Source organism: Corapipo altera, unplaced genomic scaffold (genome assembly GCF_003945725.1).
Source record: "Corapipo altera isolate COAL_440 unplaced genomic scaffold, ASM394572v1 23, whole genome shotgun sequence".
NCBI lineage: Eukaryota > Metazoa > Chordata > Aves > Passeriformes > Pipridae > Corapipo > Corapipo altera.
This window is the reverse complement of record NW_020884878.1, coordinates 3,279,496-3,303,393: the sequence shown is the minus strand read 5'-3', so window position 1 is coordinate 3,303,393 and position 23,898 is coordinate 3,279,496. Positions and strand designations below refer to the sequence as shown.

The 23,898-nt window shown below is 44.4% G+C and overlaps 1 protein-coding gene across 2 annotated transcripts in view; it reads right to left on the bottom strand.

Annotated features, from left to right (window-relative positions):
• GPR132 (G protein-coupled receptor 132) overlaps positions 1–23,564 on the bottom strand; it is a 76,033-nt gene extending 52,469 nt beyond the window's left edge. For both annotated transcript variants that reach the window (XM_027638440.1, XM_027638442.1), the window contains exon 1: positions 23,358–23,564. The gene's annotated coding sequence lies outside the window, so the exon portion shown is untranslated. The remainder of the gene's footprint in view (positions 1–23,357) is intronic.
• Between the last annotated feature and the right edge of the window lie 334 nt (positions 23,565–23,898).

Sequence of the window (23,898 nt, the reverse complement as noted above, 5' to 3'; positions counted from 1 at the left end):
GAATCATAGAATGATTAAGGCTGGAAAACACCTTTAAGATTATTGAGTACAACCATTAACCCAACACTACCAAGTCCACCAGTAAACCATGTCTTTAAAGCACCACATCTACATATTTTTTGAACACATCCAAGGACGGTGATTTCCTTCAGGGCTGGAGAAATCAAATGTTTTTGCTGCAGGCTCCCAAGCATCTGGTTTTTCTGTGTCTGTGAATGTCTTTACTGTGTGCCCTGCTACTGGTCTGCACACTGAACCTATAACCTTGCACTAGACTTGGTCTTTCCTGCCTGCTACCCTCCAGGGAGCAAACAGAACAGGAAGGAGAAGGCCATCACGCTGGAGTGCTTCCTTCTTACTGCTGCAGGGGAACACCCGGCATCAGACCCATTGCCGGGACAGGCTTCCTTGCCCTGCAATCCCCTCTGCAGGCAGGTCCATACACTTTGCATCCAGACTTTCTGACTGCCGTCACTGTATGCACCACATAGAGAAACCTAATGGGAGTCACCCAGAGTAGGGTTTTGTAAGGTGTTCAGGCTGGATCAGATTTGAAAGGATATTAGCACATTATAAATCAGTACGTTTCCCATCTGTTTTCTTCACTTCTGTGGAAAAAGAAGATCCATACAACACCTTGATGTTCCAGACACAGTTTAAGTACCATCAGGATTTGTTAAAGGACTTTTTTTGCAATGTCTAAATCACCAGAAGTAAATGGGTTCCTGTCAGCCTTATTGTCTTAAAGAGTTTCTTGTCCACTTCTTGGACCCTAGCATGACAATACTCAGCTCTGGATGCTCAGCCCTGAACCCACTGAAGTCAATCAAATGATTTAGGATCACCTCAGGTAACTTTTCCCTCCCTTGCAGGAGGATGTCACGGCTCTGCCCAGTGTCAGAGAGCCACAAAAGTGAAGTGGTGTGACTAAGAGCAGACATGAGCTCAGTGGCAGAGACTCCACTTCCTTTGTGTCAGGAAGAGATCATCCAGAAGTTCCTAGAGCTGAGGTCTGGCTCTTGATCTCTGGTCAGAGGGTTGGAGACTTCAATCTCCCTGGTGTTGAAGCAGCCCATGACACAGACCTGCAGCAAAGCCATCTGGATTGACAGTCTTATGGTGATGACTTCAAGGACAGTCTTGGAAGAGAAAACCAGCAGTCCCAGCTGCCAGCAGTGCTCATCAGAGCTGAAGAAGGCACTGATCATGAAGATTTAAAGAGGAAGATTTGCAATTAACTCGCTGTTAATAATCCCCAGGCACTACCTGTTGCTTGCTCTATAGGTGGCAGCACAAGGAAACCAACCAGCTTCATGAACTCCGTGCAAGGCAAGTACATAGGTCTGTCATTAACAGGGTCGGTGGAGGGGGTTATTTCACCTGAGACTTGAACCACTTTCAATTTTTAACAGCAGTGGGTTAGGAAAACAAGAAAGAAGCCACGGCTGCAAACAAGTAGTAAAAGTAACTTGTAAAGGAGAGGTCCTGTGTCATGTGGAGATAGCCTCCAGCTCATAAAACCCTCTGATGGTTACCACTTAACTGCTCAAGAGAAGAAAGCCACCTGATTTGACTTATTAGGAGTCTGTGTTCTTTTGAGCACAAACCTGACTTTTATTGTGTTTAAATAGCAAATAGGGACTCCTTGTCTCAATCACCAAATGCTTTTGCAAAAGGGGCTGATATGGCAAAATTTATCAAAACAGAGCATGTTCTAAACCGCTTGGAATTTCCATTTGAAAAACGTGAATAGCTAATAGTTCTCAATCAGCTCCTCTGTGTATCTGCCCTGAAATCATTTGGTTGCATCATGATAAAGCTTGACTTTGCAATTTAAAACCATAAATACTCCCTCCAGGGCTTTTGCTTTTCTTCCACAGGGTGCATTGGAGAGGGAGCCTGGAGGGACCTTCATCTCATGAACTCCCAGGGCTGCTATTTCTGAGCACCGATTTCCTACTTGGGATGTAGATCTTGACCTCCATGCCCCCGGCCGACTGGTTTGCATAAACAAAGAGCATCGCAAATAAGTCAAAGCCGGATGTACCTACAGCAAATAAATCTCTTCCTCTCTGACAAACAGAGAATGAATTGACCTCTTGCACGTCATGTCTGGTTGTCTGACCAAAACTGTCACTCACAACTTTCCCTCTGGAAGCCTTGGATGAGACAAGGGATAAAAGGGACATAAAAGTGACATCAGTAAGACTAAAACAATGAATGACAGGATTTCCTCTACCATCTCCATTACTTGATTCCTACATGTTTTCCAATAATGGCTGGTCAAATCCAGACAGTGTCTGTGTGCATTTGACTCACACACAGAGAACTAATAAACCATCGCCTGTCACTCCTGTCCCAGCCCCACTTTTGCATTCATTTTCTGGAAACAGTCCAGCGAACAAGTTCACCAGCCTGAACATTTGGGCTGGAGTGAATTTTAAAACAAACATCTGGGATCTCTACAAACAGGAAATTCACCACACTTCTGGGCTGGGACATTTGTAGCTGAGAAGCGGGTGCTTTCTGCTCTCCGGACGTGAGATTCCTGGGAGACGCCCTGAAATCCACATATCCAATCAAGCCCTCACAGTTCTCCTCAGATTTCAGGTGGTGAATCCTAGAAGCACAATGCTAGCAGTCATATCACGAATTACAGCTGGAATTATTATATCCTGAGTCATGGGAAATTAATCTGTGAGTGCTGGACATTGCTCCTAGATAATTTGGCCATGCCCAGACTAGGGGGGGGGACATAAACTCCAAGACAGAGCTTGTGTCCTCTCCAGCCTCGTGGAGGGAGTCATTCCCTGGTGAACTGGGGAGACAGGATGGGGAATCACGCATGGCCAGCATGTCCTGGCACAGTCCCATGTGGACTTTCTGAGCAGTGACGTGGCTGCATCCATTGCCTGGATGATTTAGAGCGAGGTACTTGCTCAGTTTTGCTAACAATGCGACATACAACAAAATGTCACAGACAATTCCATCCCAGCAAGATTTTCAGCTGCAGCCACAGAGAGCCATGTTTTCTGGCATACACCATCTGGCCCTATTGGTCCTGCACGTGTTTATGCCAGTGAAGGATCTGACCCAGTAATCTCTGCAAGAGATATATATACACACACACATACACACATACACACATACACACATATACATATATACATCCCCAGTTTGCAGAGTCAATATGCAGGGCAGCCTGTAATGAGAAGCACCCTCATGAAACAGCAGTGTGAGATCTTAGAGTACAAGTGCTGCCCCTTGGTAACCAACCGAGGCTTTGAGACCCTTTCCCAGCCTTCCAGTTACCTGTGAGATGTGAAAATACAGGGTAACATCATCCCCATGAACACCCCACAAGACTAACCAACTCCTGCTGAAGCCTCCTTCCAGACCTCCCTGTGAATGGGGAAACTGAGGCAGCAGCTGCTGTAGGGAAGACTGTGGCAACTTGGTCTGTCTAGGACCCTTCCCTATCCCTTTCACACTGAGTTGGTCCAAGAGATGCAGAACACTGGGACAGTGGGGCTGGGCTCCTGGCTGCACGCTGAGCTCCCTTCTCATCTGGGCCAACCTACTGAGCTGGTGTAAATCCAGACTAATTTGGGCACTGTCTTTTCCTGTGGGAATGATGCCTGGAATGCACATCTGTATAATTTTTGTCCTTTTTAAAGCCCTGGCAGATTCCAAGGTTGTTGTGAAGAAACAGCATGTCAGGCAGGAACTCTGCACCATTGACCAAAGCAAAGAGAGGATGGGCATGCCTGCTGGGAGACACTGAGTTGTCTCCATTTTTCAGTGCAGCCTGGGAACAGGGGCTCTTTTCTCAGACTCCAGAAGTTAAACTGGGAACTTCACCCAATGCTCTGAAGCGCACATACGAAAAACTCTGCACCTACTTTTGGAAAGTGTATGCTTTTCTGAAACAAAAAACCAAAACAAAAAACCCAAATGGATTGTGATTCAATCACAAAGAAGGCAAAGGGGCAAGTTACTTTCTGGTAGTCCCAGTTGCTATATATCTAAGAGGAATGTAGCCCACGCATTTATTTCCACCATTCCCACTCTCCTTGTGCTTCAAGGAAGGGCTAATATCCTTCCTTTGGAAAAACCATGTGCAAAGCAAACCAAAGCTATACTCCCTGCAGTACCCAGCATATTCCTGCAGTAATTTTGGAAAGAAGAAGGGTGCAGGATGCTGTTGAGCTCTTCACAGGCCATTCCTCCGTTTTGGATCTGGATGCATGATGCTGAGCCCTGCATGGTGGTCAGCTTGGTCCAGACCTGGCTGTGGGTACAGGTGACCTACAAGCTGCAGTCAGTTCCCTGGAAAGGACCCAAATGCATACTTTGGGCTCTACATGTTCTTCCCCATGTGCAGCCTGGTCCCACTCCTGCCCTTCAGCCCCTGCTTGGACTCACTGAAATGGAGGGGGAGAAGAGGAGGAGGAAGGGAAAAATATAGAGGAATGATGAAGGCTCCACTCTAATTCCAGCTCAGCTACATCAGCAACCTTCTGTTTTTGTGGATCTTGCATTTGAGAATTCATCCTACCATTATGGAGGTTTCTGGTGGGACACAACAATGAACAAGCTAGGGGACAGAAAGTCCCCCTTTGCCTCCATTCAGACAGCTCAGTGCTCCACGAGGACTTTTCCTGGCAGCTGTGAGCACTGGGAAAGGGTTAGGAAGGCTTCAGATGGTAGGGAAGTGCTTCACTCGTTTGTTTGTTGGTTTGGATGTTGTTTTAAGAGAAGCACCCTCTCTTGTTCTGCTGCCCCAGAGGCCAACTCCCAGTGCTGGCCTTGGGTTTACTCTGCCAGAAAGGCTCGGAGTATACACCCTCAGGCATCACCTATTTATCTACACAACACTTCTGTGGGAAGGGAAGTGCTGTTAGCCCTTAAAAAAAATAAATTAACGTAGAGTGACTGACAGACAGATGCTCAGAACCCCAAATGGATGCAAATAAAAATCAAAGGAAGGTGAGGAACAGAGCTGCATGATTTTCCCAGGGGTGGCACAGGTAGGACATGATTCCTGACAGCCCAGTGGTCCCTGGTAGGTGTGCCAGTCCCCAGGCTACCCTCTGTCCCTGCAGTGAAGCTCTTGGAAAAGAACCCTGAGAAGAGCAGTGGGCAGGCAGGCAGGAGGGGCCAGGCATTCTCCTGTGTATCTTAGGATGCAGCTCAGCTAGTATCATATCGTGCTGGGCTAGAAATCACATTTGCCTGAGTTCCCAAGATAAAGCAGCATATAATATCTCAGTAATTTTCCATCCATCCATTCAGTCTCATACACTCAGCATTTACTATCATCAACTTTATTGTCTCTTCCAATGCAAACAGCCCTGCAGTGCAGCCTTTATCTTCCCTGCCTTATCTCCAGGCTTCCAGGCTGGGGGAGCCCTCTGGAAAAAGTGAGATTTTTCTCAAAGAGAAACATGATTGCAGGCAGTTCACTTCAGATAGGCCCTACTACTTCTCACCCCTGTAGTGGGGAGGCAACCCCATTAGGAGCCCATTTATTAAGTGGAATACTTCACCGGCTGGGGAAAAAATCCATCCTGCTACTGAAAATGAGGGAGAGTCGCATGGCTCCAGACAGCAGAAACCAGGGAAGCTGTGTGGCCTGGCAAAATGGACCCTTTTCAGCATTGCCAGGTATTTATTCTGAGCAGTAAAGGACACCTCACATTTTTTCCAGATAAACTAGACGCCAGGTCATATGGAGACAGGAAACATTTCTGAAAGATGCAAGGAGGCGAAGGAGAAGCTCCTCCAAACCATTGCTTGTGGCCATGAGGGTTCAGGCACTGCAAGCAAGACTCATGGAGTGGGATGATCATGGTGCAGGGTTCATACAGCTCTGCATGCTGGAAATTCTACCCACTTGGTTCAGTTTCTTTAAAAAGTCATTCAGAAGAATTTGGAGAAGCTGAAAGAAGCCTTGACTTGAAAGAGGAAGTGCGGATTGAAATCCTAAATGCTTTCAATACTCTAAGTCCACATGTGAAGCATGATTTAAATCAAGATATGTGTTGCCTAACTCAAATGATTGCAGTGACAGTTACATTAACCTCTCTGGCACTGGAGAGAAGATCACATCCCACTAATTACCAGCTCTAAACAACGAAATACATACCAGCTGAAAAGTTAACACGCAACTGGCATCATCTTTGTTTTCTATCCAGGCTGTGCCAAGATACTCCTTTCTTATGAAGACTTGATCCAGTTCAATTTAGAAAAAAAAAAAAAAGTAAAAATCCCCGATTCTCTGAGTCTGAGTCCCAACACTTGGCAAGCTGCACCTTGGCGAGTACTTCTCTAAGCAGGACATGTCTTGTTTGATGGAAAAGCTTAAAACCCAACACCTCAGGGTGCGTTATTGCAGGAACTTTTTATCACGAGGAAGCAGTTTCCTGAAATCACACGGTGAAAAGGGTGTGGGAAGGTATGGAGTTTTTCTTCCATCCTACCCTGGTGAAAATATCTTCTGCAGAAGAAAGATTACTCGCATGGGGGTTGGACTTATGCCTCAGCCCTCTTGTTCTGTGGGCGCGTAGCATCAGGAACCACAGCTGAAATATGGCCTGTCTCAAGGCCAGCAGAAGTGAGCCATCTGGTACCCTGGTGTAAGGAACTCTTTAACCAGTTCCTATGTTTGGAAAGGTCAAGATTAAGCAGAGCTTGAAGACTGAGTACATCCTCAAGGTCTAGAGTGCAGCAGGTCCTCTAGGAATGGATGCCATGAGAACAGAGATGCCACAATACAATGCCAAGAGGATCTATATAAATATATCATTTCCAGTGATTCACTCTTCCCACAGATTCTTGTCTATGCCATGTTATTATTAGTGTTACAAGCAATTTGTGGGTGAGACGGTGTTTTACCAAGGACAATATCTGTGATTCAACACTTTCTCCCATCCTGCTAGTTTGAGAGCACGTAAAAGAGACATTTGGATAGAAGATATGTTTCGTAGTTCCTCCACATGCTGGAGGGTGTGATTGCCGAATTCTCACTTCCCTGACCCAAACCTTATCGCTTATCTGTGCTGTGGCTCTGCCTAGAAGCTCCAGCTGAAACTCAGGTGGTGGTTGTGCTGGGTGCTGTACACAAACATGCCCCAGATGACACCCTGGCAGGAACAAGCACCAGGTTGATGCATATTTGCAAACTCTTCCTCTCTCTTTATCACACCACCCCCCACACACTAATTTTTTTTTGAGTAAACATCCCCATAGCTTGTTCTCCACACTCCCAAACGAGAATTACGGAAATTGCCTGACTGTGTGGCTCTGGATGAAGCTGTTGCTCTGAACAAGTACAGACAGACAGAGCGATTGCCATAGCAACAGAAGTTATGTGTGAAATCCCTGGGAACCGGTCCTCCTCCTCCTCCCCCGCCCATTCAGGTCCCTTTTCAGATTTCTTTCCTCCTTTTTTTTTTTTCCCAAGGTGCCAGTGTCAATTCATTCCTTGTGCTGAACACCTAGGGAGATGCTTTTAAAACAACTGGCTGGGTTATGGCAGCCTGCCACCAATTACTGCAGTGGCAGGACAACTTTGTGGAGCATCATATTGGAAAAATGCATCCTGCTGGGTCTTGGGAAAGTCTTAACAAGGCGAATTGAAAGAGGGTAGATAGTGGGAGGGTTGCTGCCTGCATTTAGGACCTCAAGGGCATATACCAAATTCGTTCCTGATCAAATCTGTGCTGAACTATTTACTTTTTGAGACGCTAAGTCAACAGATGTGCATCAAAACAAATTAAAACCATTTAATGTCAAGCTGCTAATGGCTGGAACCACACGAAATAATGCAGGTTATTAGCCCCATAATAAGGAGCTCATTAAAATGGGAATTAGCAATCAGGTTACTTAGGAGTTCCATTAGGAGAAACACAAGCAACAGAAAAACCAATGAATATTTGCCAGTTGCTGGTTGCAAGACACTGTGAAGATCGATGGCCAAGGAGATGTGTCCAACTGGTGTAGACTGGCAGCATTACCAAGGGCTGCCACACAACCAAACTGCCTTAAACCACAGCAGGATAAAGTTCAAATGTCTCATTAACTCAACTCAGATCTTAATGAAGAGTATTTTATGCAGGAAGTGCTGGAAGCTTCATTGGTGGTCAGGGTTAAGGATGCCAGTGCTACCACTCACATTTGAGATTGGATTGACATTTGGCTTGCCTTGGCAAGCAATGCTTCCTTCAGGTCAAAAGGGGCATATTTAAATGCCCTTTGGACATGACAATTAGCCCAAAAGTTACCAAAAGCCTTTTGTATTGTAATCTCTGACAAGAGAGACATTCAATTGGACTATAGCTATTAGCAGCTTGACGTTGCAAGTAGACATCCTCAAACTGCTTTGGAAAAGAGTTTTACTACTCTTGTCTGTGCCCTGCATTTTACTATTTCACACAGCTCTGCAGCTTTAACTTATTCTTCCCAGGTACTGGCATTTTTATGTCACCTGGAGGGAGCTCGCAGCCTCTCAGAACTTTCCTTCCTTTATATATGTAAAAATATATTTTCCCCAGTATGCTGAAAATGGCATGGACAGAAGAGACCTTTAAGTTTTATTTTGTTAACGTATAAAACTAGCACAATAATGTCCTCATGTTGAAATCCTCATTTCCCAAATGGCATCCTTCTTGCTTTCCCATTCACACTTGAGTGGATTTCAGATATCACCAGGCAATCTTAAAAGCAGCAAGTGCACTGCCTAGCAGACGAGTTGAGGGTATAGAAAGACAAAGACAGAAATGTGCGTCAGCTCTGTTTCACTCGCACTCTTAACTCTCCCAAACCCCAGACTTGAGCTGAATGCGTCCAAAACAGGCTGTTAGACATATCAAGAATGGCTTAAGAATGACTTCAGAAAAATACTTAAAAAAAAAAAATCCAAATTTTCCCTTCTGAAGTCAGAGAAAGCCCCAGAGTGTCAGGTACTTCTCAAGATGGGAGAAGAAAGAAGTAAGATGCTCCAGGAAAGCCTGGGGTGATTGATGCCTGAGTGCATCAGGAGGGGTCTATGACAGACATGGTTTCCTGAAGCTCTCAGAAAGCATCCAAAAGGGGCTTGTTTTCCTCAGGAAAGGAGCCAACATTGACCCTGGGAGGACAACAGCTGTGATAAGCTCCTTCTGTGGCACAGCTGAAGCTCTGTACCTCAGGGGCCACACCATCCGGGGATATCAATTACTGCCAACCTAAATGCCAGTCTTCCCACAAGGACTGAACTTCCAGCAGAAGTTACATTTAGTCAATTAAGTCACCTTCCACTTCAGCAACACTCATCTTTATCCACGCTTTACCTTCATCACCCAACATTTGCTTTATGCTCTTGTTCAATCCTTCTGGTTTTATTGAAGTAGCCAGTTATTATCCATGTTTCCTGTTAACTCAATAAATGCATTAAGGAACAGTTCAACAGTTAAACTGAGTGCATTCCCTGTAGTGCAGACTGTGGCTGACTGTGGGGCCAAAGTGCATCTGTAGGCTCCTGAAGCATGAGAGAACTGCTCCCACACAGCTGTACTGGGCTCTCCCCTCAAAGCAATGAGGAATCTCTGCAGTGCCAAGCTCAGTGGCATGTCAGGATATACCCCACTGTGTGTTTATACTGTGCTGCCTTGTTCTGGGGTAAGCTTAGCTGGTAAGTGGAATGTCACTCCCACACCTTGCACACGTTTGGGAAAGCTGTGTTCCAGCCTCTGCTTAGTCCAGCTTGCAGTCCCCATTGAGAGACCTGCTTAGGATGCTCAGTTTCACTCAGGTACCAGCAACCACCTCAAAGACACCTGGGGAAAATGAACCCAGGATGGTGGAGAACATATAGGAGTTAGCTACTCCATCCCAAAACATCGCTAGTCCCTGACAGCCCCCTCCAACATCCCTTAGGGAACATCAGGGTGTGGGGATGAGAGACCTCACAAGGGACCATCAGCATGTGACAACTCCAGGCAAGTAAAAAGCCCTGCCGAATCATGGTTTTACATGGGATCATGAGAGCAATGTGTATGTACTTCTCTTTGACACAACTGGCAAGAATACTGGCACTTCAAGGGGAAGAATTATATGAGCATATCAGCAATATCTTCATGCGGTCCAAGGTGAACACTTTAAAGTTTTTTAATAGACGAAACTGTGCTTTGAACAGTCAGCAAATCAAGGTCATCTCATTCAACAAAATGACAAAGAACAGCAAAATGTTAAATCAGTATGGTCATATATTTACAGTGAATAATTTAAGCAGCATGAGAGTTGAAGCCAAAAAGATTTTCTTCAGTGCTTTGAATTTAGCTCTGTTTTCAGAACCACTTAAAATGGTAAATTATGTTCTTCTATCCCACCAGTCTCACAGAAAATCAGTCTCCCCCATGATGACTTTGCAAGGAACATTTGCCTTTAAAGACTGAGTGGGGACAGGTTCTGTTCTCTTTTGTCTTCCCCAAGATGTTAACTTTTGCCCATATGCTTACTGAGGACAGAAACTAAGATTAAACAGGTTTTACTAGCATTGTTCAAGAAAGCATTGAAAAGATGTTAAGTATATTTAAAACTAGAACTGTGCTGTCATCTCATCTGGTATAGACTGACATATTTCCAATGGCATAATGGATCTATGCCAAATTACATCAGCTGGCCACAGCATAAGATGTTGAAACCAACTGGAAAAACTCATCTGATATTTAAAAGCAACATATGGGAGCAGCAGAGACTTCAGGAAGATACTTCATTTAGGATATTTTGAAAACAAAATGTATCCTACAGTAGTGGGGAAGGAGGTGTATTAGCTTGCATCTATGTCCTATGGACAGTAATTATAATTTAAATGTAATTAATACTGTTCCATGTCATAACACTCATTGTCATGGTCTTTTGGGGTAAATGAGAAGAAAGTGAATGATGCATTGTCGCATCACAGAGCCACAGAATCACAGAATATTCTGAGTAGAGACACACAAGGATCATGGAGTCCAACCCTTAAATGGGGATCAAACCCATGACCTTGGTGTTATTAGCATCATGAGCTAAATGAATGAACAGAAATGCTGTCCCTCTCAGGACTTGGTTTTGAAACTCAAATGCTACTGTTCATAAGGAATATGTACAAAATATTGTATAGAATATGTACAAAAGATGTACATTGTAGAGAGACTGTTTGCAAGGGCATGTAGTTACATGACAAGGGAGAAGGGATTCCAACTGAAAGAGAGAAAGTTTAGACTAGATATTAGGAAAAAAGTCTTCCCTGTGAGGGTGGTGAGGTAGCAGGGTGGTGAGGCACTGGAACAGGTTGCCCGGAGAAGGTGTGGATGTCCCGTACCTGGTAGTGTTCAAGGCCAGGCTGGATGGGGCTTTGAAGAAACTAGGATTCTGCAGGCACAGAGGCTATTCTTGGCAAAGAGCTGTGAATGGTCCTATCTACCTGAAGGAGTGAACGTGTTCAGCATACCCATATTCAGCAAAGTAACCTCAAGAAGACGTGAGTATAACCTGGACTACTCTCTGAACCAGGATCTGTCTCACCTTTGGTTTACATAAGAGTCCCACCTGCAAGCTTGTCAATGCTCAAGTGCACAAATGGTGCTCTTTGTAGAACAGACACCATGAAAGGATGACACAGGGAAACACGGGAAAAGAGCCTACTTTCTCACTCTCCTTGGCAGCAAGTTGAAGAGCACAGTACATATTTTGTAGTGATTCAGCATTTGACTACCTAAAAAAAAAGTCAATATTTCCTTCTCTGTTTCCTTTACGTCTTTTTAATCCTTTAAGGAAGCTGCAGTGATGAAAGCATTATTGTAAGGACCAATCTCATCTATAAATGAAAAATAAAACTGATTTTTCTCATCAAATGTGAGCCTGATATTGCTGCAGGTTTTATGAAGGAGAATTAATTTCGTTCCCATGAAAAATTCAGATGAGGCATGATGTTAAAAGGTATTTTGTCAATGGAAATAATGTTGAGGTAGTTCAAAGTTTGGCATAGCTTCCCCAGCTTGGTGTAAAATCTCATGCTTTATGAATATACTCAGCTCCACACACTGAGCCCATCACAGACCTACTCTGAAACCCACAGGTTCCTTGTCAGGTCACTTAAAACTGTTAAGAACAGAAACAGAAAGTGACGTGTAAAGCATAAATCAAAAGTGGCATTGCTATTGCCAAGAACTCTTGGTTTGCAAGCACTGACACCTCTCTTTCCATCCCACTGATTAAAATAAACTCATGCACGAGTTTAACTGAAACGTTAAACTTTCCTATTAGCTGGTGAGAGGAGACAGAGGGAAATTCATCTCAGAGATGTCTACGACTCAACCCCTGCAGAAGGCTGAATACAAGGGCACGGAAAATACCTGGGCAGGGACTTAAGGCTTCTGTTCATGGACTTGAAATCTGTGTATGACCTTGTGGGGATGGTTTGGGTGGAAGGACCAGATCACTGCCAGACTGCTCCCTGGTAACTGTACAAGCTCCAGGGCAGTTGATCACACCCAACCTGACAGGTGCAGGGGTGCTTACGTGTGAACCCCTTTGCACTCTGGCAGAGCATATTTTTCTTACCAAATTGTCACATTGTGACAAATGGAAAAACCCTGGGAAGGGTTAATTGCCCTGCCTGGTTGGCAACACTGGTGATTCTTCATGTTCTTACGATGACCATGGAAGAGTCATGTGGCGAATTGCTCTGCGGTTGTTCCTCCAAAGATTATGCTACCTAACACAGATTAAGCTCCCAAATTTCATGCATCTGAGGTTGTATAAGATGATTTCAGGATGGGATGTGGCCCTCTGTATCCTCAGCCACTTTGGAAATCAAGCCAAACAAACCCGACCGTCCAGCAGAATCTTTTCACCACTATCACAACTCTGACTCAGGCCCACAGCACACTAATTCTGCGCTCTTAGCCTTAGAAGGGTAAAAAAGCATTAAAGTTTAAAGGCAAATCACATGCATTTTGTACAACAAAATGACTCGTTTATACCATCATGTTTTGATTTCCTCGGGAAAACTAGGACAATTAAAGGCAGGAAGGAAGATCATAAATTTGAAAGAAGTTTAGGGGATCACCACTCACCTGAATAGGAAGTTTAAAATACTCTATCATTGACTCACCATGATTTGGAAACAGTGTAGCTTACTCTTTCTTGCAAAACATAGAATAGATATTATAATTATGAATTAAAATAGACATGGTAATCTGTACCAAACAAATAAAATACCTACATTAGTTTTAATTGCATGTGTTATCCTTTCATGGTGTAGACATACAGTGAATAATAGCTAGTTCTGGGAGCCATTATGTGAAAATGAAGAGTTAGTCTTCAGCCTTTCAGTCAAAATACACTCTCCATCACAAGACTTGGCCACTTACAAAACCACTCATTCTCTAACACATTGCCCATACCAGACAGATAAATATAACTCTTTAAACCAGAGAGACAGATACATGTAACATCTAGTTAGCCATGCTCTGTAAGAGTTGTTTTCTGTAATAGTCTTCCTTTGTATAAAAGAACGTGGTGAGAGAGCTGACATTAGTATAAATATCAATAATGTATATGTCCTTAATCAAGATGAAGCACTCCACTGTGCAGGAAGTTGTGCATTTTTATACTAAATCTTCTCCCCATCTCCCACCATTATTTAATAGACAAAATAGATGAAATGTGGAGAAGGATAGTATTAGCCTTATCTCCTGATAGGGAACTGTTATACATAAGGGTAGGAGGATTAAGTAATTTGGGTTACAGGAAGCTGGGCTAGGACTAGGAACTGACTCTGGATTACTCATCCTACCTTCTCAACCATGAGCCTGCCCTTCCTCTCATTTACTAACAGCAAAGTGACGTGCAATTAGAAGATTAGACAATGTAACATTTCCTTTGAAAATATAAAAATTAATTTTGGGACCTTGATTACTAGTCCCAAATCCAACAATTGTTCCTATATCTGCATATTCCCACTGTGATTGTTTCTCTGAAACAATACTTATGCAAGCACCACATTGTCCAGTCAGAATAGCAGCCCTGGTGCCTTGGGATGCCCCTTAAAAACTCTTTTCAACAGCTCATAGCTCCTGCACACGTGTGGCCTTTCCCCAGTAACCAGGTTCAAAAGGCAGCTGACTCAGCCAGCATTTGAGCAAGATGGTGCCTCACTATGGCTCACTCTGTGCAGCCAAAACACGCTTCTGAAATGGGCACGGTAACCACGGATGAGCAGATCCCAAATATTTTGATAGACAGAGCCCCATAAAACATCAAGTTGGAAACTTGGCAGCCCACGGAGAGCCATGACTTCAGCGGCTGCTCCAACCTGTATCTAAGCAGCAACCCACATGAGTCAAGTGGTGGGAGTGAATTTCTCATCCCCTTCCTTCAGAGCTTCCGTTGGTGTTGCTACAGTCACTGTTACGGGCACCCGAGTGATGCCGTACGATCACAATGCTCTGTCACCCTCCCAAACATGTGGGCGGATTTCATATCGCTTAATAGAGTGAAAGCCTTTCCGTGGAGAAGAATTGCCAGGAATTCCTCAGCCTGCTGTGAGCAATACTGCCGGAGCAGCGAGGTGAAGAGCTGCCACTTGTGGTGAAGATCAGATAAGAACGAGGAGTGTCTCTGCTGGGTGCAAATTCAAGAGCAGAGGGCCTGCTGCAGGCACATCCTGCCACGGGCTTCTGAAAGCCCTGTGTTAATAAAGGTTTGGAGGTGATGTGTGTGAAAACAAAGAAGAATTTGCTATCTGGCCATGCACATTTTGAGATTTCTGGAACATAACTCCACTGGGAATCCCAGCCAGAAGTCGGTGGGCAGACAACTCAGAGAAACAGGAGCATAGGTAGAACCAGCGGTCCAGGAGTTTTGTAAGGAAATCACTGAAATTCTCAATAAGTCCTCTCATCTTTTTCCAGATTGGTAGTCCACAGAGAAAAGAGAGACACTGAGAGATGATGGACAAAACTAGGATTCAGGTGTAGCATTAATCTCTTGTCTTTGGTGAAAGTCTAGTGGAGGTTGTGAGCTAACAGGAGTTAAGTCCTTGAGGTGTGGCAGTGTAGCATGTCTTTCTCCTGGTTCCCACACCAGAGAACTGTGGCACTACCATAGGGATATCAAGAAGAAGGTGAGATTTCTCTCTCCATTGGCCCACATTAATTAGTCTCCAAAAAAGAGGAATAAATAGCACCACTACAAAGGACATCTGCAATCCTTCTTCTGCGACTGGGCCTCTCCATGTGATAATTTATGTCCTTTTCTTTATCAGTTGATGTTTGCCTTGCCAAAGCCTGTTTGTACACATCTGGAGTTATCTAACCCAGTGACACTGGGATTTTCCACCTCTTCTGCAGCAACATTCCTTCCACTCACTATGACACTTTTACCCCAGTATTCAAGCTCTGATGATTTTGCTTTCATTTGCACATCTACTGGCCCAAGGAACATTGCCAAAAGTGTGACTGTAAACATGCTGTGATCTCAGAGGCAGCACGATGGTGACTCCATGGAGGTGGAGAACCAAACACAAGACCAGAGTATATGGTGGTTTTAAACCCTATTCTTCCAAACAGTGGAGACCTTTCCAAGCCAGTCCCACTGGATATCCTGTGTGAAGTTGTCAGACCATTACCCCATTCCCCTGTCCAAGTTTGGCCACGTATACAGCCCTACCAATGCTCTCTGATGAACTTTGGTTCTCCCTCCCACTCAGCAGCATTCTTTCATGTTAAGGTTTGTCTCTATATCAAACTATACCCTGCTGCCTTCCTTTTTTTTTTTTTCCCAGGCTATTTATGTGTTTATTTCCTTTGATCTTCCTAGTAAATAGGTCATTCCTTCCACCCTCTTGTCTATACCAGTTAATCTATAATATTACCTGTTTGCCTGCACTCTTTTCAGTAGGCCCTGCCCCAAGTGGTATTCCTATTAGCACTTCAAAAGCAGATTGATCTGGGTGTTTTTAATGAATTATCAGCTGTAGCTTTCTATCAACATTAACATCCAAGGAACTTTTCTGGATTACTCCTCTCCATGGTCTCTGGGGTTTCTGCTTTGACCTCTCCTCAGTGAGCAATGTTGCCCTGTGGATGTTTCTGCACTTAGATTTGTTCAATTTCTTTCTATTCCCACGATGTCCCACTCTTCATTTATTGAAATCCCTTTAGGATAGTGCTTCTAATAAATGATTTGCAATTCACACTCCAGCTGAGTGTTATCTTTGGATTTGACTGACGTATTTTTCTTCTCCTTCCTCGATGTTACTGCAGATGAATATAATGTCCAACACAGCAGGAGTCCCTGAGGAGCCCAACATGGCAATATTTAAAAGCATGCTCCACTTTCTATTGTAGGAGATTTTAATCTCTTTCATTGTTATTCTCTGTATCCACCCTACATCTTTCTTGTAATGCTTTGGGCCCTGTCCAACCACTGTTAAAGTCAACTGTGTCTGCATGGAATCTTTTAGGGATGGATCAGGATCTACAGGAATACCATGTCTGAAGAAACTGAGTAAAATTACTTACTGAAATCAAGGAGCTTTCTGCAGAAGAGTTATCTGTACAACCAGCTGTCTTGTCTGTGAGTGAAACCCTTACAGGTAAATTTTCTGAGTGACTCAAGGGATTGTATCCCTTCTTCCTCCCACCAGCATATTCCACTGCTGTGTATACTCATCCCACATGATGGATAAGCAGCTGCTTATCCTTCACTCTCCCCACCCAACACTTCCCACCTCCCGTGATTTTCCTCCTCCCATCAACACTGTGGGTATAATCTGCCTGTGAGGTCTATCACTTGAGTGCAACTGCTTTTCTTAATGTGACCTCTCTATGTATGTGACACATTTCTGTTTTTTTCCTCCTGCAGAACAACTGCCAGTAGTTTCTGAGTATTAGAGACCACGTTTCACCTGGAAAGGATGTCAAGTTAATTGATCTGTAATTCCCCTTTTGGAAAAGAAGTGTGATGTTTTCCCTCTGCTAGTCACCAGGGCTTCCTCAGTTCTCCAGGAGCACTTGAATATAATGGATAATGGGCCTAAGAGTTTTTCAGCTAATTCCTTTAATACCCTTGGGTATGTACCATCTGGCCCTCTGTGCCGATTTGAATGCATTGTGCTCTTAATATTTCTTTGCTGTTTCTTTAATGATTTGCTAACATTTAGCTCTCAGCTTCCTGGCTTTCATTTGACTGCTCATTGCACACAATATTTTAAAGGAATTTTAGAAAACTGAAATATGTGATTTCTTTTTCTCAACTCACTTTTTAAATTAACCTTTCATCAGGAAGCATTGTGTCTCAAAAGTCTGAGCTGCAATTATTGTTTTTCACCCAATCCAAGCAAAATGGCATCTACAGAATATTTGCTGTTATTTGAAAGAGAAAGGCATGTAAGAAAATTTTTTCTTAATCAGAAACCCTATATCCAAGTCTTGTCTTCTCAATACTGGTAGGGAATTTTCCCTTCTTCCTGTTACATCCTATTTTCTCTCTCTTCAAGTGTATTTATGTGACCCTGCTTACATCCTTCAGATACTTGTAGACTCATGTCTGCTATTTTCTTATCTCTTTGCCAGGTTATATTTAAGCATCATTTTATCTTCATGAATCAAACCCACACCAAATGATCTGATCATGTCTCTACTCTTCTTTGGGGCCTCTGACTTTACAGTGTTTGGCATTGAGATTCCAAGAAATCAACAGCAGCCTTCCAGCTGTATCTAAGCCGGGCAGGTTAGCTGATGCCCGCTGAGCATGGCAGGGTCTTTCACAATGCCAGCTGGCTGCCAAAAGTTACATGTACATTTTCCTCCTATATCACCTCCCAGCCTCTTCTTAACGTGGCTGCTTCTGAGTGTCCTTCGGGGATATTTTTTCCTGCTTGCCTATATTATTCCATGTTTCATGTTGCTATATCCTGGCCTCATTGCTAATCTCTGTAGGTGCCACAGGGTTAGTTCTCTGCTCAATAACATTCTAAACTCCTCCCATCTTAGCACCAACACCATCTTGCTGTACTGTGCATTTTCCCTGCCTACCTACATGTGACTTGTTTTCATTTTTCTCCAAACTTTTCTTTCTAATCTCCAATATTCTTCCCAGAACATTTTTTCTTTAAAATGGTGTGTATGGGATTTCCTTTTCCTTTTTTTAAAACAAACAAAATTTTTTTTGCCTCCTTTCTACATAAGCCTATTAGACACAACAGGTTTATACCTGTCTGCCTCTAATACATAGTCTCCTTGAAATAGGTACAGAAGACAATGGGTCTTCCCACATGCTGAAAGATATAGTAAAAGGTAAGCAAGTAGGCTACACAACTACCAGGGTATGGTTGCAGGATGGTATTGGCTTGTATGTGAATCATTTCCTGTACAATCCATTGAGGTTGGAAGGGTACAGTCTCCTTCCTTCTTCCTTTTAGGTGGCGTTAAATGAGAAAGTTCCTGTCTTAGGTCAGATTCACCAAAAGGACTGCACTGGAGCTGCTCTGCACTTCTGACTTTCCTCCTGTATGGGTGGGGCAGGAGCAGGTCAGTTCAGCCTCCTGAATGCTGCCACCTTTGGCACTGATGCTGTTAGTTAAGGGTATTCCCAAGGATGCTCTCAGGACCCAGCTGGCCTCTCTCCTGCATGGCACAGGCCCTGAACATAGCCACAGAATGCCTTGGAGGGGCACGCCAACCCCACATTCCTCCTCAGCCCCAGCACTCAGGGTCCTGGCAAAGACCTGGGGAGTCCCCAGGCCACTCTGCACAACATTAGCAAGGAGACCCTTGGCCAGCGGACAGCTTGAATAACCTTCAGTCTTTTCAAGAGGCTGCTTCCAGTGTCATATGGACATTCTCTTCAAGCCAGGTAGTTGTGGTTGCCTTGCCTTCACCCTGACTTTGGAAAATTATCATGTCATGGACTCCAGCACTCCATTCCTTTGGCACATCCAGCAAAGCTGTGTCTGGATATGGACTAGCCCATGCCTGTCAAAATGCTGGATGGGAAGCAGACCAGGATAGGACATTCAATAACTTTCCTGAGCCTTCAGGCTTCAGAGGAGAAATGACCCCCTGTTTTTGCAGAGACAATAAACAAAAGACTGCATTAAAAGCTTTGTTTGCAGGAGATCATGAGGATTTCAGTGATACCATACTCCCTGCAGCAGGAGGGATTAAGAGTGTTACGGAACAGATTTACAAACCCCGGAGAGAGTAAGTATCCAACGGAAATCTTTGGCAATCTCCTTCCCTTCCTCTTCGGAGTCTCACCCTGGCTTCTGGTAACACTTAGAACAAAACCACCAGCTCTTGCTTATTTTAATGTGTTCTCTATTTTACCCTGAACCCAAATGAAACATCAAAGGTTTGGCTCAAGCACTTGCAAGTAAAAATAGCTCTAAAGCCAATATATTTAAGGCCCTTGTATGATATCTCTGAAATAACTCATCCTAAGCCCATGAGAGGGGAATGGTGTTGTTTGTTGAAGGAATGTACGTGGTGCTGATAGTGGGCAGCACTGACATGTAAAGAGCAACGAGTGATACTGCAAAACAGAGGGAAGGTGAGAAAAGGGGCATGAAGACTGCATTACACCGTACTGTGGAAAAAGAGCAAAATGTATTTAAGATAAAAGCCAGTTGCAAGATGCCTTTATTTTCTTTCCAATCTGATCCTTCTCTTCCCTTCTTAGAAAATTAGATTTGATTGTGTCTTTCTTGGTACACAAGAGAATGGTGAATCTTGGTACATTCTTGTTACACAGGGGTATGACCCTCTCTCCTCCATAAAGTACTTTGTTTATAACCATCCAGGACTCATTTATTCTCTGTGATGTGCCTGTTTTTGAAGTAAGATGAATCAAGGCTATAAAGGCATCAGGTACATCCCATGTAGTCCCTTTGTCTCCATTGCACTGTATTTCAATAAAACACTATGCTTTCTGTTCTCTGTTACTATAGACTTCTGTCTTAAATTCCTTTGTTTCATAGGTAAATAATATTTTCTCTTTCCATCTTCTAGTAACAAGATGCATGTACCTCTTCAGTCATTAATCCACGCTGCCTTTGCATCTGCACTTTCTCACTGAAACTTGGGCAAAGATAAGTTGACCCATTGTGATACCAATACCAGCTGGGATTTTCTGGAATAGATCGGTGTAAGTCCTGTCTTCCTCACATCTGATGTTTTTCATCCTCATTTTTCAGCTAATGGTTCCCAAATGCAACATTTCTGATTAGTCTTTCTCGGATACGATGGAGGGGTGCCACAGGGTATTCCACAGACTCCTACCTTTCCCGGCAGACAATTCAGGAAATTACTGTAGTCATGAAGGAGGCTTTCTTTACTATGGTGGTACTCAAAAGAAGTTGGAAAGTATACTGGACTTTAAGAACACATGTCCTTCAAAGGCTGCTACATAGACAAACCCACTGAAGTGAGTATATCCCTATGGCTCACCAGTGAGGAACATGAACATGGACATATGGAGCAGATGCAGGCTTCAAACCACTGACTGTGAGCAGTGCAGTTGAGAGTCCCATTAGCTGAACCAGAGAAGAGCACAATAATGGGTCAAAAATGGACAAAAGGAGCAAGGGCTGGAGGGTGTGAAAAAAACAGTCTTATGTCTTACAGCTTCCAAAACCGCTCTATTAACATGAGGGCTTGCTGCAGCTTTTTCAGCAGGATGAACAAGATAAAAAGGGCTTGTTGGTGTTGGATGCTGAGGCAGTGTTTAAGACATCCCTGACTCACAGCTCACAAGCTGGGACTCGTTTTGCAAGTTCAGTCTCTGTTCAGATAGGATCAGGGAATGTCTCTGGGCTGGATTGCGAAGGAAGCAGTCTTGCCAAATATGCTCTGCCCACAGCACAGTCCAGACCCGTCAGATGATATTTCTCCTAACTTTACTAATGTATGCTTGGCCCTGATTCCACGCTACCTGAGGCTACAGCCATAATAAAAACACGGCACACATGCTGTGGGTGGGTGCATGCAGCTGGTGGAAGTTCAGGCACGTGAAAATGAAAAACACAACCCTTTCTTAATTGCAGCCTAGAAATCAAGAAATAGTGTTGTTCCTTTCGTTCTCCCTCTCTCAGTGGCACACCCTCACCCATAGCCCTGTCAGATGTCAGAGAAAGTGACAGCAGGTTTCCTCTGTACACAGGTTGCTCCATACCCTGAGCAATGCTTGGGTTTTCAGGCAGCAGTGGGCTTGTAATGCCACACACGGCTTGTGTTCAGGTGTGGCTCCTATGGTAGGATCATCCCACGTACCCACCTTGTGGGTTACACTGGTGGATGGTGTGTTAGTGATCTAATCCCTGCCTGAGGATGAAACCATCAGGCTGCAGTCAAGCAGGACATACACTTCTGGAATGGAGTGAAAGAATCCTGGTCACACATTTGTCTCCTGCCCATGAACTGCTTCCATAAACCCTTCTTGCGGAGGTGGGCTGGATTGCAGCTCTGGGCTGTGTGAAAATCTCACTTAGCAGCTCCTGGGTTTAGAAAAGTTGGACTTCTTTGAGCCATAAGCCCTCCTGAATGTGCAACTTATAGCAACATCACTGCTGTGTCTGTAGAAAAGACATTAAAACAGAGGCCCAAGAAAAGGTATGGGCTTGTTGGGGGAAAGAAAAGCTAGCCCTAGGACCTGTGGGATTTGTTAGGGAGGGGACGTGGGGAACCTGTGGACTTTAACCAAGGAATAGTGCTGAGTCTGGGATCACACCTCAGGTGGTTCCTGGGCCAGGTGTGCTGCCTCAGTGGGAGTATTTGCCCTTGCGGTACACTCCTCCAGCTACCAGTACTGACCCTCACCCTGAAAGGGATGGGGGAGAGAGGAACTCCTTGATGCAACCCTTGTCTCTACTCTCAGGGTGTAAACACCAGCACTAGAGGGATACTCCATGAAGGGGCCAGAACATGTCGAGGTACTAATACCATCCTCATCACTGTAACCAGTCAGTTGCTCTTGAGCTCCCTGCCGTATCGTCCCACTAGCATGTAGTCTTGATAGTTTCAAGCTTCTGACAATAGTCTGAATCCTTGATTGTGAGCTTATAGTGAGCATTGCAGATATCAGAAATATTTTCAGTCTAAAAATTTGCATTCATCACAAGTAGTGCAGTGTATTTGTTTTGATTTTCAACAACAGCATTCTGTTTATTGGCAGCACTTTTTGCTGGGTGATGTTTAGCAGCTCCACCTGCTGATGCCCAACTTTGCAGGATGATATGCAAGTAAGATGATGCAAGAAATAGAAAATGGTCACTTCCTTCTTCCACTTCTGATTCATTTCACACACTTGGTACATTGGTGATTGTTTTTTTCACTGGTCTGTGCTGTCATTTGTCTCAGATACCTCAAAAACACTCGCCCAAGCAATGCACTGTCACATCAGAAGAAGCCTCTTTTCCTTGCTCTCTCCGGGGGAATCTCCACCCCTCTCTGGGCAAAACACATGAGATGCTAAGCCTTAAAATTTATGGAGTCTGATTGAAAAGCCAGGATGTCTCCTGGTCTCAAGGGAAGGGAAATGACCCTTGGCTTATTTTGCAGTCACTCCTTTTTGGAGAAGGAAGTGCCAATAAGCGCTCACTTGAGGCACAACAGCTTAGTACAAATGAAGGCCAAAAAGCAGACACATAATTACCGTGACTGGGATAGAGGAGCCAAGAAGAACACATGAGAAGTTTCCCTTGTGAGCAGAGCTCTGGGAGCGAGACAGACCAGCAGTCACAGTAATGTCTGAGGGAGGAGCTACCAAACATCCAGGACTACCCCTGGGGTCCTGCTTCCCTTCCCAAGGCAGCTCAGCTGGAGCTGGGTGCTGAGGATGGGTCCATGGTTGCAGCACGAGAGAGGAGACAGAAAGGAGAGGCAGGACAGGGAAAAGGAAATGCCTAAAATCATCCCAGACATTGGTAGGAGTTAGACATGGAGACAGTCCATTGCACACCCTGCGGATACACAAGCACTTGAGCAGTTTGAGAACAGCTCTGAAACCCCATCACACTCACTCAGGGGAAACCTCATGTGGGATTTCAAAGCACAGCATCGCCAGGCTCTCAGGAGCCCCCCTGGAACAGTGTCAGGCCACTTGCTTCCACTGCACCCAGAACCTTCTCCTCGAGATGAGCCTTCCCACAGCCTCCCTGATGGGGACACCTCCTTGGCTGTGACACTCTGAGTTGCCCGCCCCAGTTCCTGCTCCACACACCCCAAAAGTGACCACATTCCAGTCCCCACGGGACACAACACACAAAGCAACATGGACCCGACACATGATGCAGCTGAAAGCCAGAAGGGGCCATTAGTTTGTCTTACCTGGCTTGGCAATCACAGACCATCAGATTTCACCTGAGTACTGCATCTGGTGACTTGGTTAGGCAAAATGTCTTGATCTTCTCGAGGCAATAGGGTCTGGGAATAGAACAGACTGATCCTGTTGTAGTGTGATGCCTCAACAGTGGCAAAGAAGAGTTTCAGTGAGCTGTGCCTCCATGATACCAGCAGGCAGCCAGCAACTCACTGCTGGAGGAAGGCAAAATGAAGCCAGGTCCTTGCTTTCTGGTCCAAGGAAAAAACAGTTTTGACCCTTAAAAGCTGTATTCACTTTGACCCTCAGCAAGTTAGAGCCAAGAGTCAAAAGGGGATGTGGTAACACTGCCTTCATAACTGTTACACCACTTTTCGTGTTGCACTTCCACTTATTGCCCAAGTACAGTCCACGACTCTTCTGGTCAGGATTTGCCAGTGTTATACTGAATAAAAGCTCAGTGTGATAGTGTATAATATCCTTATTTGTGACTGTTAATAGTTCTCAGGCAATGTGTAAAATGAACATAACTAATTTCTAAAAGACTAG